We start from the raw sequence: 20,796 nt of genomic DNA on the forward strand, positions 1-20,796 counted from the left end.
GGTTTTCTTTCGGTGGCACATTTTCTAAGAATTATTTTATCCTAAATCCATTTTAATAGGAAGCTTAAGAAAGAATCGAAAAAAATTCTAATTTTTGGCCATTATAGTTTGAAATCAATACATGTGTCAAAATCCGCTCTGCTGGCCTTGATTCCCTGGAAAGTTTTTTGTTTCCTATACAGCTTGCATAGTTCAGTCCAGGGAAAAGAGGCCTTTCTGTCAGTTTGCAAGGCTGACTGAATTGCATCTACTTATCTTGCAATCTGCTTGTCTGCTTCCTTTGAAGGTTTCCAGTATAAATGTCACTTCCTCCCAGGATTCCTTGCTTGACATAGTTTCTAAATAGGGAAACTAACCTTAGAGCCTCAGCATCTTTGTTGCTATATTCTAGTGTAGTTAATTCTTAGGGAGTGCTCCTTGCACTCCTATTAGTGCAGTCAGGTTTGTGTGTATTTGTGCTGCCTATTCTGTCTTGTCTGTGTGATTGTTCTGTCGCCAGCGGTGGCTGACAGTGAATCGTTCTGTCCTGTTCCTAGATCGCATTCGCCCTAGCGTTAGAGGCGGTGGATCTCCCTTGTCTGAGTCTTGGAGTATTACCTTAGCTGCGGTTGCTATTGGTTACTCCTTTAGTCTGTTTTGTCTGGAGCGAACGCATGCTGTTGTCTGGTGTGAGCCAACCGATTACCAAGCGTTCCTGCTATGTGTTTGTCCTTGTTCTCCATGTTCATTTGTTAGTCAGGGTTGGAACGTTTTGTCACTGTTGTGCTTAACGTGCGGTGACCGTGCTATTAACGCGCTTGTCACTGTTACGCATAACGTGCGGTGACCGCGTTTAGCTAGTTCATTTGTTATTTTCCTTGGCGTTCAGATTGTACTTATTTGCTGTGTCTTCCTTACTATTCATGCTCAGTCTTGTGTTGCTGATAGCAATCGCCTCTCTTGCAAAAAGCTTTCTCATTCTGGTCTGTTCTGATGTGATATGTCTACCGTCGCTGGGTTGCGACTAGATTGGTAGACATTCATATAGTCTGTCTCTGTTCTTGCTTTCTTCTGTGTTGCTACTTTGTTGCCCATCTTGCTTAATCGTGCAATTTCAATCTGGCATCTGTGGCTGTACAGAGGACTTATTCCTCTGTACTCCACAGCTCCATCTGCTGGTTGGAATTCTCCTCTACAAATCTATACTGGGTACTTTGCTTCTTTGATTGTGGCGATTTCCTTCTGCTTCAGCGCACGTGGTGTGCGCTGACTGGAAATCGCCCGCAGATCATTACAACATGCTACCGTAATGAAAACCCATGTATTTTATTTACCCATTTGTCCCGGTTATTACACGGTTTTAAATTATGTCCCTGTCCCTATCACAATTTATGGCGCCAATATTTTATTTGGAAATAGGTGCATTTTTTCAATGTGCGTCCATCACTATTTACAAGCTTATAATTAAAAAAATTAGTTATATACTCTCTTGACATGCATATTCAAAAAGTTTAGACCCTTAGGCAACTATTTGTGTTTTTTTTATAGTTTTTTTAAACAGTTTATTTGGGTAATTTTTGGTGTGGGACGTAAACAGTTAATTTTAAATGTAATATAATGTATTTAATTAAAAATGTACGTGGGTGTAGTTTTACTATTTGGCCACAAGATGGCCACAGTCAAAAAGTCCTGGAAGCAACTGATCTCGCTTTAGGGAGGATGGGAAACTTTTTTCCCCGCAGTTTGTCTGTGAACCTCGTTTTATTATGGGAAATAGCTTGTTTACAGCTGTTTCCAACTGCCAAAAAAGCAAGCAGCAGCTACTTCCAGTGACATCACCTGCCAACAGTAAAAATGTCACCATGTGATAAATGTCAGAATGTAAATAAGGGAGAGGAAAGATTTTATAATGGGCAACCACTGACTAAATCATTTATACATAATTATTGTAAAAATTAAGCACTTTTTTATTACATTATTTTCACTGGAGTTCCTCTTTAAGTTATCACCTCTGTAGTTATTTTCATATGCAGTATATAGGGAGAAGAGGAGCAGTTGCAGGATGTAGCTCCACCCCTCCTGCTGTCTCCTCTGCCAGGACAATTACAGCTAGCCTGTGTACACAGCCAGAGTAGGAGAGAGAGATGCTGTGGCTGGGTATGTGTGTCTGTGTATATATTATGCTTGGTGACTGTCTCCCACCTATCTGTGTGCCTGTGTATATTTGTCTCTAAACTGAGTTCCTTTCTGCGTAAACCAGTAAAGCAGACAGCTCAGAATGCTTCACTTTATGCTGGAGTCTGTAGTAACTCCCAAGTTAATGATAGCTCAGGCCAGGAGATAACTTCTCTCACACTTAACTTATGCATTCCTCTCTGTGAATTAACAGCCAGTCTTTAACTTTAGAATTCTGTAGCTATTTTAAGGATTGAAACATTAACTTTAGAGATCCCTCAACTACTTGACCACGGAGGGTTTTTACCCCTTTATGACCATAGCAATTTTCACAATGGCCACCAATTAGGCTTTCTTTGGGAGGTACATTATGCTAAGAATTATTGTATTCTAAACACATTTTAATTGGAATAAGAAAAAAAAATCTCAGTTTTCGGCCATTATAGTGTTAAAATAAAACGTTCTACTGTGGATAAAACCCACACATTTGCCCATTTGTACCGGTTATTGCAACGTTTAAAATATCTCCCTAGTACTAGAGCAGGAGTGGGACCGCTGCAACCCTCCACTCTCAAGCCAAAGGGAAACAGGAATCCATAAGACTCATACAGACGGCAAGGAAGGAAAATTCCGCTACACCAGTGGCTGGGTGAAAAAAAGTCCATTTTATTGTCACATCAGTGAATACAAAGATAAAGAAGCTCACGCGTACCGGAGCTCATGGCTCCTTAATCATAGCTTACATTCTGCTACAGAGCACTAGTTTAACCACTTAAAGAGACACTGAAGCGAAAAAAATATATGATATAGTGAATTGGTTGTGTACTATAAATAATTACTAGAAGATTAGCAGCAAAGAAAATATTCTCATATTTTTATTTTCAGGTATATAGTGTTTTTTCTAACATTGCATGATTCTAGAATATGTGCAGATTACACAACACTCAGCATTCAAAATGATTCTTTCAGAGCAGTCTGTGAACTAATGACCTTTCCTCTGGCAGAGAAAAAGTAAATAGTTCAAACACAGTTGAGATAATAAAAGTCAGATAACAGCCCTCTCCACGACTTTGAAAGTCGTAGAGCTTAATGGCTTGTTTGCATAGAAATAACAACTGGAGTTTCTTAACTCTTCCTGTACTGGAAACAATTAGACTGATGTATCTGATCTTAATGTTTTATTTCTTAGCTGTACTACACATACAAATCATATCATAATTTTTTATCGCTTCAGTGTCTCTTTAAGGACCGGGCGCTTTTTGCCTGATCTGTGCAGCGTGGGCTCTCCAGCCCACAGTACAAATCAGGTTTGCAGCATGGCGATCAGACTTCCCCCCCCCCCCCCTTTTCCCCACTAGAGGGGTGTCCTGCTGGGGTTCTGATCGCCGCCGGCTGCCTGTGATTTGCGGGGGGGCTCTTCAAAGCCCCCCTCCGCAGCGATTTCCGCCCTCTCTGCCCTTACCTGCTTCTCCCGCAGGCTATGGGCTGCGCAGAACGGATATCCGTCCTGCGCCATCTAGGATAGGCTTCAGCCTATCAGATGCCGGCGATCCCCGGCCAATCAGAGGCCGGGGATCGGCGATCTCCTTTACGGTGCTGCTGATGTCTTCCCCGCGTTTACATTTAGCCTGCGAGCTGCGATCTGCGGCTCGCAGACTGTTCACGGAGACACCCTCCGTGAACGGACATGGAACAGGTTCCATGTAAAACCACTAACGACCAGCTGCCGCCTATCGGCGTTAGGCGGTCGTTATGTGGTCAAATAGACCAGTGTCACCCCACCCAAAGGGGGAGTGGACAATGGACTTAAAGCAACATGTACATACAGTATATCACAATATAAAATGGCGATGCCAATATACAAACTTACTTAAAATCTGGACATACACAATGTGCAAGAACAAATGTCAGGTAATACAAAAAACACAAGAGAAAGTATATATAAATTATCCGGTGTGTCATTTTTACAGCCCTGTATAGTTTGAACACATAGATAAAAGACACTCACAAGGACGGCTATAATATAAATCATGAGCCAATAGAAGATATGTATATAAGAAAAGTTTTTTTTATCAACCAGTGTCATAACTTAGGCTAATATCCAATCTAGAATTCAACCCCCTAGGGATTTGTGTACTCAATCTCCAAATCCAGAAAGCCTCTCTCCTTCTTAAAAGCCTGTATGTATCCCCTCCCCTGGCAGAACGATTAACCCTTTCCACCCCCTGGAAAACAAAACCCCTCATGTCTCCCTTGTGTACATTCAGAAAATGTTTTGACACTCTAGAGACCTGAGAAATATAAGCTTCATTTCTGAGACATCTAGAGGGTCCGTTATAATGCTCAGAGATACGTTGACGCAGGGGGTGGGTGGTGCATCCTACGTACTGCAATCTGCAAACGGTGCAACTGATGAGATAAACCACGTAGCTAGCTTTACAATTAATGTTTTGTTTGATTTGTAATTTCGCATCATTCAAAGTGGAAATTCTCTCACGAGTTGAACACGGCAGTAATTGCAGGTATTATATCCACACTTAAAAGAACCTATATATGTTAGCCAAGTGGGGGCCTTGCTTTCCAAGCTGGAGAAAAGACTTGGGGAAAGCTGCGACCCCAGTGTAGGGGCTGTTCGCGCAGAGAAGCTGCAACCCTCCTCCTCCTCCAAAATTCGGTGAAGTTTTGGATCTGAGTGCAGAATGGGCAAGTATTTCTTGATAATGCTAATAATTTTATTATATTCTAGGTCGTAAGGGGTCGTAAAAGTAAGTCCCCTATTTTTGTTGCCCAGTCTGCTACCAGTGCCTTTGTGCAACAACTCTGTACGATGTCTACAACTCACTTGCTCTCTGGCTTTTTTAATATCCGAGCTGTCATATCCCCTATCCTGGAGTCTCCTCTCCAACTCCTTTTCCCTCTCTCTGGGCTCCGAACAATTTCTGGCTGCTCTTAGCAACTTTCCATAGGGGATCACCCTCAGAGTATGTTTAGGATGGCAGCTAGAAGCCAGGAGAAGAGAGTTTCCTGCACAAGCTTTATGGTAGGTTCTGGTAACTATCCTGTTTGACATATCTGATGCACTCAGGGTCAAATCCCGATAATTGATTTCTGTGGAATCACAGCAAATCGTAAACGACAAATTGAGATTGTTGTCATTACAATAGGACAGGAAATGTGGCACTCGATCTGGAGGGCCCCCCCATATCAGCAGCAGATCATCTATGTAACAACCATACCAAAAAATAAACTCACTAAAGCGGTTCTCAGGTGCAAAGATGCGGAGCTCCTCCCACCGTCCCATATATAAATTTGCTAGGGATGGGGAGAACTTGGTTCCCATAGAAGCTCCGCATCTTTTGAGATAGAAAACCCCGTCAAACATAAAATAATTGTGGGCCAATAGATCTACCGCTAACAAGAGGAAGCCCCCCAGCTCATCAGAGAAAGAGCCATACCTTTGGATATGATAATCCAAAGCTTTGAGAGCCAAATCATGGGGAATGGATGAATACAAAGAGGTTACGTCCATAGTAACCCATGAGTAGTGATTTTCCCAGCGCAAAGGATCCAGGCTGTTAAGTAGATGTGTCGTGTCACGTAAGTAACCGGGTAATCTCTGAACTAAGGGCTGAAGACAAGCATCCACCCATTGGCCCAGATGTTCGCCCAAGGAGTCAATACCCGCTACAATCGGGCGGCCCCTCGGGGGAACGTCTGGTTTGTGTACTTTTGGAAGATGATGGAATATGGGGATAACTGGTGCTTCCACCATAAGGAAACCCCGCTCCCTAGTTGTAAACACTCCCAAAGACACCCCCATATTAAGCAATTGTCTAAGTTCAGCCTGGAAACGTTTGGTGGGATCACCACTCAGAACTTGGTAGGTGTGAATATCATTGAATTGCTGCAGAGCTTCTGCTTTATAAGAGTCAGCATCCAGAACAACCACGGCCCCTCCCTTATCAGCATTGCGAATGACAATGGATTTGTCATTTTTGAGGGACCGTAGTGCTTCTCGTTCCTGCGCAGAAAGGTCTGACCTAGCCCTGGATACTCTCTGAACCTGCATGAGTTCACTTTCAATCATATCTTGGAATGTGTCCACGGCCACAGTCCTAACCTGCACAGGATAGAAGGATGGGTTGGAGACTGACACGGGGCCTGTGTCCGCCCGGGCCGCCACTGTCTGGAACTAAATTCCAGAGAGAGGGCGGTAGAGGCCCCCCTAAACGGAGGAACCCCCCGGTCGCCCGGGCGGAAAACACAATGGGCCCCGCGGCTGGCCCCACATCCACCTCTGAAGATCCTGACTCCTCCATCTCGAGAAAATGTTTTCTCACCATAAGGTTACGGACAAACTTGTTAACATCAACATAGTGTTGAACATATTAAAATGACAGGATAGATAAAAGGAGAGGCCCCTAGAAAGTAGAGAAAGCTGGACATCAGACAATGTAATTTTAGAAAGATTGAGGACATTGGAAATACCTAAACTCTTGTGCTTCCTGCCCGCCCTCCTTCTGCGTTTCCTTTTTTGCTCCTGTATTTGCAGTGTTTTTTCTTTTGTTTTTGATACTATGGGGTCTGTGCTAAAGGGTTCGGTCCTGATGTCTGTCCCAACATCATCTGATGCATCTGAGATCTGAGAGCTCTCTCAGCTGAGCTAAAACTGACTTTCTTGTTGTAATGATTGGGTCTGGGTTTGCGTAGGATCGATTTCGGTGATCGATGCATAGTCTCCCACCTACCCCACTCATACACAACAGCATTTTTATAGTCCCCTGAATCCCGAAGACACTTAATACGCTTAGTATTCATGATAATATTTTCCAATTTAGTGATATTTTCTTTCATTTTGTTATTTAGATCGTCAAACAGATCAAGAGAGGAATACTTTTTTAACTCCTCCTTGGTCTCCGTGATCTGAACCTTGATATCCGTAAGTTTTTGTTCCTCATAGGAAATTATCAAGGTCATGAGTCGCATGGAACAATCCGACAAAACTTGGTTCCACTCGACCACGAATTGATCAGAATATACTGTAGTAGGTATTTTCTTAATGCGGAGGCTTCTCGGGATCATCCCCTCTGAAACATAATGCTTCATAGTGGTAATGTCCCACCATAACCGCACCTCCTTATCCCATAATCGTTCCAAACCTGTGAAAGAATATTGCAAGTTAAAGGTGGGATCAGAGCTAAAAACACCAGGTTGCTTAGAAAAGACCGACCGGACATTTGTTCTTGCACATTGTGTATTTCCAGATTTTAAAGGGACTCCGAGCTCAACTTAAAAAGCAAAATAGTACTCACCCGGGGCTTTCTGCATCCCAGTGCTGGTCGGGAGGTCCAACGAAGGCATCCTGGATCCTCTCCTAGGCCCCGCTCCGGCATGGCTGCCCGGCGGCAGCCCGGCGACTCTGGGCCGAGTGTCGGGCTCCTTCTTCCGCGTATGACATGGCTGACGTCACCACGCCGGCCGCCTCGCGTCATCACGGCAGCCGGCGTGGCAGTACGCGCATGCACGCTTGTATCGCGCATGCGCAGTACTTTCACGCCGGCCGCCGTGATGATGCGAGGCGGCCGGCGTGGTGACGTCAGCCGTGTCATACGCGGAAGAAGGAGCCCGACACTCGGCCTAGTGTCGCCGGGCTGCCTAGGAGAGGAGCCAGGACACCATCGTGGGACCTCCCGACCAGCACTGGGCTGCAGAAAGCCCCGGGTGAGTACTATTTTCATTTTTAAGTTGAGCTCGGAGTCCCTTTAAGTAAGTTTGTATATTGGCATCGCCATTTTATATTGTGATATATGTACATGTTGCTTTAAGTCCATTGTCCACTCCCCCCTTTGGGTGGGGTGACACAGGTCTATTTAAACTAGTGCTCTGTAGCAGAATGTAAGCTATGATTAACCACTTTACCCCCGCGCGCACGGATTTCTCCGCCCCTTTTTCCATCCTTTCACCCCCAGGGACGGAGAAATCCGTACTCTGCGCACTCCCGCCGCTGTCCGCGCTCTCGCTCGTAAACACGCCGCCCGCCGCTAGTAAACACGCCGCCGCCCGCTCGCCCGGAGATCAATGAATGGGAAAATCCATTCCCGTTCGTTGATCTCAGCCCCGCAATGATCTGCTGCCGCTCGGCTGAGCAGCCCGATCATTGTGAAAAAATAACAAAGTCCCAGCCTCTTTCTACTTCCTGCAAGAGTCCAGAAGGACGCTTGCAGGTCGTATGAAACAAATTGGTAATGGTGCCATCTTGTGGCCAAATAGTAAAACTACATCCTAACCATTTTTTACACACAAATAAACTTGTTTTACACAAAAAATTAACTCCTTACCTCCCACACTCCCCAATTTTTTTTTTTTGTAATTAAAAAAAAATAAAAAAATTTACAATTTAAAAAAAATACATAAATAGTTACCTTAGGGACTGAACTTTTTAAATATTTATGTCAAGAGGGTATAACACTGTTACTTTATAAACTATGGGCTTGTAATTAGGGATGGACGCAAAACTGAAAAAAATGCACCTTTATTTCCAACTAAAATATTGGCGGCAAACATTGTGATAGGGACATAATTTAAACGGTTTTATAACCGGAATAAATAGGCATATACATTTAATGGGTTTTAATTACAGTAGCATGCATTATTTAAAAACTATAAAGGCCGAAAACTGAAAAATAATAATTTTTTTCCCACATTTTTTCCTATTTTCCCATTAAAACACATTTAGAATAAAATTATTCTTGGCATAATGTCCCACCTAAAGAAAGCCTAATTGGTGGCGAAAAAAACAAGATATAGTTCATTTCATTGCGATAAGTAATGATAAAATTATAGACGAATGAATGGAAGGAGCGCTGAAAGGTGAAAATTGCTCTGGTGGTCAGGGGGTAAAACCCCTCAGTTGGGAAGTGGTTAAGGAGCCATGAGCTCCGATACACGTGAGCATTTTTTATCTTTGTATTCACTGATGTGACAGTAAAATGGAGACTTTTTTTTCACCCAGCCACTGGTGTAGCGGGATTTTCCTTCCTTGCCATCTCCCTAGCACAATGTATGGCGCCAATATTTTACTTGGAAATAAAGGCGCATTTTTTCAGTTTTGGGTCCATCACTAATTATAACCCTGCAAAATATATATATATATATATATATATATATATATATATATATATATATATATATATATATATATATATAAATATATATATATATATATATATATATATATATACACATACATACACACACACACACACTATATATTTGTATTCTGTTTGGGTACTATGAGGGAGTGTGGGAGGTAAATAGTTATTTTAGATGTAAATGTAGGTATTTTTATTGAATAACCAAAATTAGCTTACCTGGTAATGCTGTTTTTAATAACCCTCCAGGACAGGTGCTACATATGAGATTTGGGCCCCGCCCCCAACAGGAAACACAAAGAACTAGCTCTCTATAAGTTCCACCTCTAATCTCTACCTGCCAGTATGTTCCAATTAACTGTTCCGATAGAATACCATAAAACTTTACATATTACTAAACACATGATTATATTTCCAACTTTTTTACACAGTCACGTTTTCATATGCAAATATAAGTACTAGGGTGGGTCACCTGTCCTGGAGGGTTATTAAAAACAGCATTACCAGGTAAGCTAATTTCGGTTTTTTTCAAATAACCCTCCAGGACAGGTGCTACATATGAGATGATATGCAATAAGCGACACTAACCTTAGGGAGGGACTACAGCTTGAAGAACTTTCCTTCCGAATGCCTGTTCTTCCGCTGATAGTAGATCCAATCTGTAGTGTCTAATGAAAGTGTTCACCGTCTTCCAGGTTGCCGCCTTGCAGATGTCGGTTGCCGTTGCTCCAGCTCTGTAGGCCCAGGAAGTTGCCACTGATCTTGCTGAGTGTGCTGTTACCTCCTTTGGACATTGAACTCCTTTCAGTCTATATGCTTCATTAATACAGACTTTAATCCATCTTGCTATTGATGCTTTTGACATGCTTTCGCCCTTTCTTGCCCCAGAAAAATTGATAAATAAAGCTGTTGACCTCCTGAAATCCTTTACTCTGTCCAGGTAAAAAAGCAAACACCTCCTTACATCCAATCTATGCCACTTAATCTCCTTAGTTTCCGTGGCATTTTTACAAAAGGATGGCAATACAATCTCTTGCATCCTGTTAGAAAGAGTAGCAACCTTTGGCAAGAATTCACTTGTCTTCAGGACTACTCTATCTTGAAAAATTAAACAAAAAGGCTCTATAGAACTTAGAGCTTCCAGCTCACTTATCCTCCTTGCTGAAGTGATTGCCACCAGAAAAATTGTCTTTATTGTGAGAAAACGTAACGACACTTCGTTCAAAGGCTCAAAATGATCACTCATGAGGACATTTAGAACTAAAGTTAAATCCCATCTTGGATATGATCATTTTATCACTGGCCTGGATCGTTCCACCGATTTTAAAAATCTGATCACCAAAGGCTCCAATGCTAGTCGTCTATTAAGAAAAACTGACAGAGCCGCTATCTGAACCTTTAATGTACTTAAAGAGACTCCGTAACAAAAATTGCATCCTGTTTTTTATCATCCTACAAGTTCCAAAAGCTATTCTAATGTGTTCTAGCTTACTGCAGCACTTTATACTATCACAGTCTCTGTAATAAATCAACTTATCTCTCTCTTGTCAGACTTGTCAGCCTGTGTCTGGAAGGCTGCCAAGTTCTTCAGTGTTGTGGTTCTGCTATGAACTCCCCCTTTCAGGCCCTTCTATGCACACTGCCTGTGTGTTATTTAGATTAGAGCAGCTTCTCTCTTCTCTCTTATCTTTTACAAGCTGGATAAATCGTCCTCTGAGCTGGCTGGGCTTTCACATAGTGAGGAATTACAGGCAAGGGCAAAGCTGTTTGCAGGAAGAAAAGAGCAGCCTGAAACTTCAGTGCATGAGAGATGCAGGGGGAAAGAAACACACAAATGATCTCTTGAGATTCAAAAGGAAGGCTGTATACAGCCTGCTTGTGTATGGATGTATTTTCTATGTGTGGACATACTGTACATCAACCTACTTCCTGTTTTGGTGGCCATTTTGTTTGTTTATAAACAAACTTTTTAAAACTGTTTTTAACCACTTTTAATGCGGCGGGGAGCGGCGAAATTGTGACAGAGGGTAATAGGAGATGTCCCCTAACGCACTGGTATGTTTACTTTTCTGCGATTTTAACAATACAGATTCTCTTTAACGCTAGTTTTTTGTCAATTCCTTCTTGCAAAAATTCTAATACAATAGCCAGTCTGTTAGATCTGAGACCTACTCTCTTCTTCCATTCACAAAAAGTTTTCCAATATTTTAAGTAAATTGATTGAGTTACTGTTTTTCTACTATCCAATATAGTCTTTGTTACCCTGTCCGATAGACCCCTTTTCTTTAGGATTTGCCCTTCAGAAACCAGGCTGTCAACTGAAGATTGGGAATCTGAATCCAGTCTCCTTCTCTTCTGAGGAGATCTGCTTTGTCTCTTAATGGGATCGGTCTGTCCACCAGCATCGACTTTATCATTGGAAACCAAACTCGTTTTGGCCAATTGGGTGCAATTAATATTAGATGCATCGAAGTCCCCTTTAGTTTCTGTAATACTAATGTTAGCAGAGGAATTGGAGGAAAGGCATAGGCGATTTGGAACTCCCATGGTTGGGCCAATGCATCTACCCCTGAAGCTCCTCTTGGGTCTGGTGAGAAAAACCGATTGCAATGTGCGTTTTCCCAGTTGGCGAACAGATCTATCTGTGGATGACCCCATGTTTGAGTCAATTCCTTGAATATACTCGGGTTCAATCTTAGCTCTGAGTTTGATCATTTCTTTCTGCTCAATAGATCCGCCATGGTGTTCAATGATCCCTTGAGGTGTACTGCTGAAATTGACTGCAGATTGTCTTATACAATACAATACAATAACATTTCTATAGCGCTTTTCTCCCATAGGACTCAAAGCGCTTAGGCTCTCTCAGATTCAGTAATTAGTAGGATGAAGTATTCACACAACAAAAGTTACATTTCTGCAAATGCTAGACTGAACAGGTGGGTTTTCAGTCTGGATTTAAACACGTCCAGGGATGGGGCTGTCCTGATCTGTTGAGGTAAAGAGTTCCAAAATGTAGGGGCAGCATGACAGAAGGCTCTGGGACCAAAAGTTTCTAAGTGGACTCTGGGTATGACTAGATTATTAGAACCTGTGGATCTGAGAATGCGGGGATTGCTACGCAGCTGTAACATATCTTTCATGTATCCAGGGCCTAGATTATTCAGGGATTTAAATGTCAGTAGGCCGATCTTGAATAGGACCCTCCATTCTATAGGTAGCCAGTGAAGGGAATGCAGGACTGGCGTTATGTGGCAGTGACGGGGTTGGTTGGTTAGCAGTCTGGCAGCAGTATTCTGTATCAGCTGTAGGCGGTACAAGGCCTTTTTTGGAAGGCCAGTTTAGAGAGCATTGCAGTAGTCCAGTCGGGATGTGATGAAGGCGTGGACTAAGGTTGGCAGATCTTCTGGGGGTATGAGGTGCTTGATTTTTGCAATGTTCTTCAGGTGAAAATAGGATGATTTCACCACAGCAGAGATTTGAGTTCTAAAGTTTAAATCCCCATCAATTAGAACTCCCAGGCTACGCACATGATCAGAGCTGCGTAGATCCGTGCCTCCTATTCCCAGTGGTGAAGACTGCAAGTGAAGTTGTTTTGTTATCATGCTCTGCCCTCCAATCAGAAGGACTTCAGTTTTGTCTGCATTTAGTTTCAGCCAGTTGTCATTCATCCATTGCTGTAGTTCACGTAAGCAGGTGTTTATAGTTAGAGTTGGGTCTGTCACACCAGGCTTGAAGGAAAGATATAGTTGGGTGTCGTCTGCATAGCAGTGGTATGTCAGGCCATGTTTTTGGATTAGTTTTCCCAACGGTAGCATGTAAATCGTGAAAAGCAGGGGAGAGAGGATTGAGCCCTGGGGCACCCCATACTTAAGTGTTACAGGGGTGGACAGGAAGGGCCCCATAGACACTTTGTGGGTTCTGCCACTCAAGAAGGATTGGAACCACTGAAGTACTATGCCATCAATGCCGCAGTATTCCTGTAGCCTGTTTATCAAGATGTCATGGTCAACTGTGTCAAAGGCTGCAGAAAGGTCTAGCAGTATGAGGATCGAGCACTCTCCTCTGTCTCTTGCCATGAGCAGGTGGTTGCATATTTGGATGAGGGCAGTTTCAGTGCTGTGGTGTTTCCTGAAGCCAGACTGGAATGGGTCATAACTGTTATTTTGTAGGATTCTGGCTTCTAGCTGGAGGTATACAGCTTTTTCAATTAGCTTTCCCAGAAAGGGGAGGTTAGAGACAGGTCTGTAGCTGGTCATTGCATCTGGGTCCAGGGAGGGTTTTTTGAGGAGAGGCCTGATTGCTTCCTTCAGTAAAGCAGGAAATATCCCTGATTGTAAGGAACAGTTAACAATTTTGAGGAATACCGGTACGAACAGGTCGGGGCAGTTCAACATGAACTGTGTTGGGCCAGGATCCAGGTCACAGGTAGTTAGGCGGACGTGAAGGAGGATGCTTGATGTGACTTCTTCATCAATTTCTTTGAAGTTTGACCAAGGTGTTACGTTGTCTCTGCTAATGGTCTTCGGCGCTATATTAGGCTCAGATGCTGTAAGTTGGATGGCGGACCTTATAGCGGAGACTTTGTCTGTGAAGAAATGGGCAAATTGGTCACAGAGGTCCTTTGAAGACTCGATATTAAGTTTTTGACATGCTGGGTTGCAGAGTTTTTCCACTGTGCGGAACAGTTGGGCTGGTTTGTTAACTGCATTTGCAATCTCTTGTGATAGAAAGGATGATTTTTTTCCCGTGATTACCTTTTGGTAGCTCTTCAAGTGGAAGATTAAGGCATGTTTGTCTTCTGGGGACTGAGATTTGCGCCACAGCCTCTCAAGTTTTCGGCCTTGTCTTTTCAGCTCTTTTATAGCGTTATCAAACCACTGTGCATGATGGTGTGGAGTAAGATATTTGGTGCGCAGAGGAGCAATGGTCTCAAAGGTGGAGGACACACATTTGTTGTATTTAAACACCAGAGTATCAGGGTCCAAGCTGGAGTCAGTCAATTCATCAAAGCTAAGGTTATCTCGGATATGTTGAGGTGTTAGCCCTTTTAAGCGGCGATATTTTATTTGATTCTTGACCTGGTGTTTGACGGCTGGTATTGAGAGGGAGAAGTGGATAGTGTGATGGTCTGACCAGGCAACAGGATTCATTTCCACATTGGCTATTGACAGCCCAGTATGGAATATAAGGTCCAGAGTGTGACCTTTCCTGTGAGTAGCAGAGCTGATTGATTGGAGGAAGCCCAGTTCATGTAAGGCACGAGGTAGCTCTTTTCCAAATTGTGAGGAGGAGTCGTCCACCCATGTATTGAAATCTCCAAGAACAATCCATCTGGGGTGTTCCAGTGTTAGGTTGCATAGGAGGTCTACAAGTTCCTCAAGGAAGTCTGAGTATTTTTCTGGTGGGCGGTAGATCAGCAATATGTTAATGTTTTCCTCAGCTGAAAGTTGCACCCCCAAGCATTCAAACGAGTTGGTAGGACCTACAGTAAGTAGTCTGATTTTCAAAGCTGATCTAAAGCAAAGTGCAACCCCTCCTCCCCTGCGTTCTTTCCTGTTGCAGTATATCACGGAATAGTTTGTTGGCACAGCTGCCTCCAGGGTGGGGCCAACAGGTTCAGAAAGCCATGTTTCAGTCAGGCAGGCCAGATCAGAAGACTCTATTAGATCATGTATGATTGCTGTTTTGTTGTTTATTGATCTGACGTTGCAGAGGACAGCCTTGATAGGGCTACCCTGGGAGCTGAGGTCTGAGATTGAGGACTCCAGGAGGGAACAGTCTCCAGATGTGTGGCTGTCATCTCTGCTGGATTGTGCTGGAGCTATTAGGGTTGTTGGCTGGGTGTACTCTGTAGATTTTGTCACAGAGTTATTTTGTTTCTGCAGTGAATAACGTCTTTTCCCACGTCCCCTGGATCCTCTCTTTGTCTTTCTGTAGATTCCAACAGACTTAAGTAGAATTATTGTTGATTTGTCAATTGGATATATATTTCTTGGTTGGTATACAGCTAGAAGTGTCTGTGCTGAATATTGATGTTTACACATTAGGATGGACAAGAGACAGCTCAGGGCTCCTGCTAAGAAAGGCCCTATTTAAAGTCAAGGTGTGAACTTTCACGGCTGTGGCTGGTATCCTGCAGAGATCAAAGGGCCTGTATAGACTGAATTGTCCTTACACAGAGATGTATGGATGGACAGCATGGATTTGAAAACACAGTCCTTTGTTTAGGAGTTTGAAGATATAATATATAATATATGTAGAAAAATATAGTCTATTGAGCATAGATGCTGTAGATAATCGATGAAAGTTACTCACAGGATGGGAGACGGCGGGCACAAAGAGGCAGAAAGTCTTTAAGGTCTCAGGTCAATTCCAAGGAAGGTGTGCAGTGTTCAGCCGTGTGTGATACCAAGGAAGATCCAATCCAGTTTAAATCTTTGCCATCCCAAGTAATCCAGGTGTTCTGAAAGGTTATAGGTGTTGCTGGAGAAGTGATACATTAGAATCCACTGAAATTTCGGTCCAGTCTTTCCATTAAGAGGTTTAAAGTAGCAGAAATGAGATGTAATGTCTGGAGCAGCCTTAGAGAGCAGCAGCAGCAGCACCAGTCTGGGCGCGCTCAGTCATCCGCCCAGTCTAGAATCTCCAGTACTAGCTTTATCAATTACGGTGATCTTGTTCCACCTTGTTTGTTTATATACATCACCGCCGTGATGTTGTCTGATCTGAGTGTGGTATCCCCTTACTATGTCCGTAGTCTGAATCAGTGCTTCCTTTACTGCCAACAATTCCCGAAAATTGGATGACTGTGTCATTGTTTCTCTTGACCAAGTCCCTTGTAAACACCTGCCTTCTATATGGGCTCCCCACCCCGTGAGGCTGGCGTCTGTTGTCAGTATCTTTGTCACCGGACATTTCCATAAACGACCTCTCGTTATATTGTCCTTTTGAGTCCACCAGTCCAATGACTGTTTTACTATTACTGGTAAGGATAGAGTCTGCTCTAGAGCTGCCGGACCTCCCTTCCAATTGTGAAGAAGCCACTGTTGTATTTGCCTTATATGTTTCAGCGCCCAATACACTGCCGGGGCTGTAGAGGTTAAAAAACCTATTAACCTCATGACTTGTCGGATAGTTATGACATTCACTATCTGACACTCCTGCACCATTGTCTGGACTTTGTCCACCTTGTCTTGTGGAAGAAACAATTTCTGGGACACCGAGTCTATTCTGAATCCCAGAAACTGAATCTCTTGTGCCGGAACCAGGACTGATTTTTGCAAACTGACTAACCATCCTGTCTGTTCCAGAAGTTGTAACACTATATTCTTGTGTTCCTCCAACTTTTGAATACGGTCGGCTGCCACTAATAAATCGTCTAGATATGGTATAATTAGGATACCTTGTAGATGAAGAGCCCTCACAATCTCCGCTATTACCTTTGTGTAGATTCTGGGTGCCGAAGAGATCCCGAATGGGAGACAGCGGAATTGAAAGTGCTCCAGACCTGAACCTGTCCGGATACTGAACCGAAGGAAAGCTTGAGATTCTTCCCTTATTGGGATATGCCAGTAGGCATCTGTTAGATCGATATTGATCATGAAACACCCTGGAGAAAGAAGGTTCCGCATTGAAAATACTGTCTCCATTGGGAATCTCTCGTACCTTATGAAGGGATTTAAAGGCTTTAGATTTAGTATCAGACGATATTTGCCTGTAGGCTTTTTCACGAGAAAGATTCTTGAATAGAATCCTTGGCCTTGTTGGGCCTGAGGAACCTTGCCTACCACATCCCGAATTAACATATCTTGTACTATCTCCAGCATGGCTTTCTTCTCCTCTGGAATCTTTGGGGATTGAGTCATTATAAATCTCTTGGGAGGGGTTTTTGTAAACTGGATCTTGTATCCCCTTTCTATTAAATCTAGAATAAATTTGTTTTTTGTCATTTTCTTCCAATTTAACAGAAACTGCTTTAACCTTCCCCCCACTCTGCTGGCGTCACGGCTTGTCCTTGTTCTCTGCAGATTTAAACAAGGGGTTTCTTTTAGTGAAAAACGTATTACTTGACCAGGGTTTACGCCTCTGCTGATCTTTCCCTTGCGCTTGTTTCCTTTGAAAAAATGGCTTTTTCTTTGGTTCAAATTTCCTTTTCTTAGGAAAAGTCGCCTTTTTACTTGCCGTTCGCTCCAACACCTCCTGTAGCTGTGGACCAAACAACAAGTCTCCTGAAAATGATATATTACAAGCTCTGGTTTTTGACGCCTGACTGCCATCCCAGGTCTTTAACCACAAATTCCTACGAGCGTTATTAATTAGGGCTGTTGATCTCGCCGTTACCCTTAATGACTCAGAAGCAGCGTCAATGACATAATCATTGCCACCCTCAATCACTTCAATTGCCTCTAAGATATCTTTCTTAGGCGCGTCTTCATCAACTAATTTCTTTAATCTTTCCAACCAGACCGACATAGTGCGAGACACACAGGTTGTAGCAGCGGCTGGCTTAAAGTTAGTTGCAGAGGCTGACCAAGCCTTCTTAAGGGCAAACTCCACTTTTTTATCCCCTGGATCCTTAAGTCTACCTAAGTCCTCGAACGCTAGTTCGTTATCTCTATCTACTTGACTAAAGGCTGCATCCAGTTTAGGACATGAGTCCCATAACTTGGAGTCCTCCTCTGTAAAAGGGAATCTCCTTTTAAACCCTTTTGAAATAAATAGTCTCTTATCTGGGTCTTTCCATTGTAATGTAATAAAATTTTTCATTGTACCATGAAAAGGAAAACAAAGCTGATCTGTAGGTTCCATCCCAGTATATAGCTTATCATGCAATGTCTTTTCTGATGTACTTTTCTGTGGAATGTCTAGAGTCGAATAGATAGCTTTTAATAACTCCTCTGTTTCTTCTGCGGCAATCTTAAACTTGGAAGATCTACCTAAGTCACCTGTTTCTTCCTGTTCTGACAACTCCTCAGAGGACCTAGAGTCTGCATCCCTTTTGTCGGGCTGACTTTCCAGTTCCTCATCTGATGAGTAAATCACCCTTGGAGATTTATTTAAAGCCTTTTTAGGCTTAACTGCCTGTACTGGAGGAGCCTGTGCCGAAGTGGTTGGTAAACTTTCTCTGAATGCTTTAAACGTCTCAATCATTTCTTGACGCATAGTAAACATGAAATCCTTGCATGAAGCAGTGTTATCTTCATTAATAATGCTAGAAATACACTTCTGACAGGACGCTTTTGGCCAGTGAAGTTGTAAGGGCTTGTTACACAGAATGCAACTCCTGGGCCTTTCAGAGCTATCAGACTACATAGCATCCTAGAAACATACAAAATAAGTGCATCAGCATATATCTCTGTGCATAACTTCAGTAAAACACAATCTATATATACTCAATGTACTGTTAGGTCTGAAAAAGATAAGCATTATAACAAACTAGCTATTTCTGCTTACAGATATTGAACTATTGCATATACATCTTAAGCAGCGATTCAAATGATAAAACCGCGAAAAGATGCGCTAACTCCAACAATGACCGCCTATTTTCAGCCAATATATAATGTTTAGCCTCAAATCAGTCTAAATGCCTACTGCAGATATGCCCAAAAAACGACAAAGAAATGCAGACCTCCATCAGACTGCGGCATGTAATATAATAGAGTTCAATCAGACCTCACAGATCAGACGGGCGCTTGTCCTCCGACTCTGCCCACGCTTACCTGATCTGCCGACCTCTGGTTTGCGTCCATCTCCTCCAACGCCGCCGCCGCATGTGAGGATGGACGCTGCGGCATCTAAGCAGCCGCCTGACCCGGACCGGAAGTGACGTCGCCGGACATGACGTCACTGTAAGAGCGGAAGTGCCTCTTCTCCAGCGCTCGCGTCCTCCGCCTGGACACGCTGGCTGCACTCCGCTTCCTAGAAGCCACCATTCCGCCTCCGCTTGGTGCCTGCCTCCTCCGTCAGACGCATGGCCTCCGCCTCTGCCGCCTCCGATGCCGCTCCTCAGCTTTCCGTAGCGCCTGCCCGGACACCACCAAGGATTCCACTGTTGGTGGAAAAGGTAACCCCCCAAGTATCCCGCGGGACAGGGTCACCTTACTAGTTCTGGATGGCCTCAGCACTGCCTGGCTGCTGACCACCTTTCCTAGCCGAGAGAGCTAGGTGTTCCCCGGAACAGGAAACACAAAGAACTGGCAGGTAGAGATTAGAGGTGGAACTTATAGAGAGCTAGTTCTTTGTGTTTCCTGTTGGGGGCGGGGCCCAAATCTCATATGTAGCACCTGTCCTGGAGGGATATTTGAAAAAAAATGTTTTTTGATGTAGTTTTACTATTTGGCTACAAGATGTCCTCAGTCATTGTTTCCAATTCACATACATAAGGATGTGAATCGGAAGTAATGCATGCACAGTAACAGAAAGATACAATGAATGCAGGCGTCTCAGATGCCGACGTTCACTGAATCGGGGACTTCATGACCCTGCTAAATAGGAGTAACGGTAGCCCGCTCCCATTGACTAATTTTTGCGGCCCTGGGACTTCAAATGAAGTTTCCCGGGGCGTGATTATACTGCACCTGGTGCATTAAGTAGTTAAAGAAAGAAGAGTTAACGTTAGGTTGTCATGTGATAAATTGCTTAGTGAATACTACATCCCTTATCACCATGGTGATAATAGAAACAGCTCAGAAACGTTATTAAAGACAGGAGATGAGCTTTGTGAATTGAGGCCAATATTTTAGAACACTGCACCAGAATAAGTGTACATGAGTTTTTACAGACAGCTGCATGCAGGGACCATACACATTTCTGACATGTTTTTGACCCAAGGAATAATAAACTATACACTTGCCAAGAGGGCCAGAGAAGATTTGCTTACACTGCTAATCACATAGACAGTGTCTACTTAAATAGTAAAGAATCTCAGGAATTTTTCTAAATTTCTATATCTGAAGAAAGTTTATACATGAAAAAAATGTAGAATTTATACATGGCTACTGAGGACTACCGCGTTTCCCTGAAAGTAAAACCTCCCCCGAAAGTAAAAACTAGCTCAGATTTCAAGCAGGCTCGAAATGTAAGCCCTACCCTGAAAATAAGACCTAGTGGCAGAGAGGAGGGGACACAGCTGTGCAATAGGAAGAGGCAGCCAGGGAAGCAGTGTGTGGATGGACTCATCCCTGGACAATGTCAGCCTCGGCTGTCTCTGTCCCTTCCCATCCACCAGTGTTACTGTCACTCCTGCCCCTCCCCTCCGCCCCCCCCCCCCCCCCTCCCCCCCCCCGGTTAGTGAGATGTGCAGGCTACTGTCATTTTTATTTGCTCCGGGACAGTGGCAGGTGGTGAGAAAGAGCTGCGGTGTGTGAGGAAGAAGGAGACTGGATTAGGACTGTGTGGAGGGAGTTTCTGCCAGCACCACTTTGCTACCGTAGGCTCAGCAGAGTTATGGAGACAGATGTGTGATTGTACTCTTTCTTTAGCTGCATATGCT

At 43.5% G+C, this 20,796-nt stretch overlaps 1 protein-coding gene across 1 annotated transcript in view; it reads right to left on the reverse strand.

Annotated features, from left to right (window-relative positions):
* Positions 1–20,796, reverse strand: part of TOPAZ1 (testis and ovary specific TOPAZ 1) — a 239,064-nt gene that overhangs the window by 93,159 nt on the left and 125,109 nt on the right.

Source organism: Hyperolius riggenbachi, chromosome 5, assembly GCF_040937935.1.
Source record: "Hyperolius riggenbachi isolate aHypRig1 chromosome 5, aHypRig1.pri, whole genome shotgun sequence".
Lineage (NCBI taxonomy): Eukaryota > Metazoa > Chordata > Amphibia > Anura > Hyperoliidae > Hyperolius > Hyperolius riggenbachi.